This window comes from Salvelinus alpinus, chromosome 20 (assembly GCF_045679555.1).
Source record: "Salvelinus alpinus chromosome 20, SLU_Salpinus.1, whole genome shotgun sequence".
NCBI lineage: Eukaryota > Metazoa > Chordata > Actinopteri > Salmoniformes > Salmonidae > Salvelinus > Salvelinus alpinus.
The window spans coordinates 43215182-43217139 of record NC_092105.1 but is presented as its reverse complement, the minus strand read 5'-3'; positions in this window follow the sequence as shown (position 1 = coordinate 43217139).

The following is a 1958-nucleotide window of genomic DNA, read 5'->3' as shown; positions in this document are numbered from 1 at the left end:
AAAACAAAATGTATTCATTATTACCTTCAAATCAACATCTGTCATATTATCCAATTGAATGTCATAGTGTTTAGGTGTTTATAAACAGTATACTGTACTAGTGTTGTTATAGAGCACCATCGTGGACCGATAAATCCACCGTAGCCACCTCCTGCTGTTCTCCATGGATGAACTGACATACAGTGTGTAGAATCCATGATCTGACTCCCTGATGTCTTTCAGCCTCTAACACACATTGCCTCTCCAGCTCCTGGATGATCAGACTCCTCTCTGTCAACTGGCCATTCTTATACAGGTAAATACACTCTGCCCTCTTAAACCGCCCGATCGTCATGAGAACTGCACTGGTCTCAGGTGAGAGGTGACAGGACAAGGGGGACATCTTCACCGACATCAGCGTCCGTGTCATCTTCAGTGGTGATGAATTTAAACAAATCTGTTCAAGAGAAAACATTTCTGGTTTATTGACGTTTCCATATTCACAAATATTCACCTAAACACAGCTCACACAGCCTTTTGCACACATTGTATATAGATTCTCTTTTTTTTCTACCATGTTATTGACTTGTTTATTGTTTACTCCATGTGTAACTCTGTGTTGTCTGTTCACACTGCTATGCTTTATCTTGGCCAGGTCGCAGTTGCAAATGAGAACTTGTTCTCAACTAGCCTACCTGGTTAAATAAAGGTGAAATAAAAAAGAAATAAAAAAATTAATAGCTACAATAGACATATAATGACAAGGATAATGTCAACTCTAAAATACGACACCTACAATCCAAGGCAGACATATTTATTTGAAGAATAAGAAGTACAACATGAATGCAGTGGAAATCTATGATGCAGAAGGAATTTAAAGGAGCTTGGGGGAAGGAGTCACAGTGGAGCAGTAGAGCTGTTTCGCGCAGACACAAACACAGCTTCAACTCATTTCGAACAGTTGACATCCAAAGACACTGTTACACATAAAGAGACATTAAACCTCAAACTCCTTTGACTTTACATAATTGGGTTGGTATTGTTGTCAAAAAATGTGTAAGAAAAGCTAATAATGAATTCTAAATAATGACGGACTCTGGACTCTGGACCAGGGACGTCACTAGACATTCAGAACATCCGGGGCTCAGCACGACTGAAATCTTTCTTCCATGCGCTGTGCTCTCCAGACACCAAATAATCAACACTTCTTAATATTAATTCAATGGATTGTGGTCAGTAAACCCATGGAATATTGGTAAACATGGCTAAACATGGTATCTACAGTATTAACAAATACAGCAAAACTATATTGTCATTTTCCATGAAGACAAATGTTTGGAAAAATAAATAATCATTTTGTTACAATGTTTTCATAAACCATGTCCAATATTTAATTGGCAATAAAAAAAAAGCCTCATGTTGATTGATGTTGGTCACATTACTGCTAACTAATGTGAGCTAGTCAAGGTGCATGGACCGTGCAGTTCCAAAATAATCCAAATGGTGGGAGCCTAAACCACAAATTAATGGGGGGTTATAATATGTACAAAAGCATGCACCAAACACTCATGAAAATCATGATTTTATAATATTTATGGTAATAAATCTCAGATTCCAAGGTCAATTAGCTACAGGAGAATATTTATATCTAATTAATTACACAAAAAAATATACACCCCCTCCAACACCCCTGCAGTAAACAACACTTCACAATTTTACACACGTCAAATAAAATCAAATGTTATTTGTCACATGCGCCGAATTCAACAGGTGTAGACTTTATAGTGAAACGCTTACTTACAAGCCCTTAATCAACAATGCCCTTTTAAGAATAATAAGTGTTAAGTAAAAAAAATAGATAAGTACATTTTTTAAATAAAAAATAGTAATAATTGAAGAGCAGCAGTAAAATAACAATCGCGAGGCTATATACAGGGGGTAATGGCACAGAGTCAATGTGCGGGGGTACCGGTTAGTCG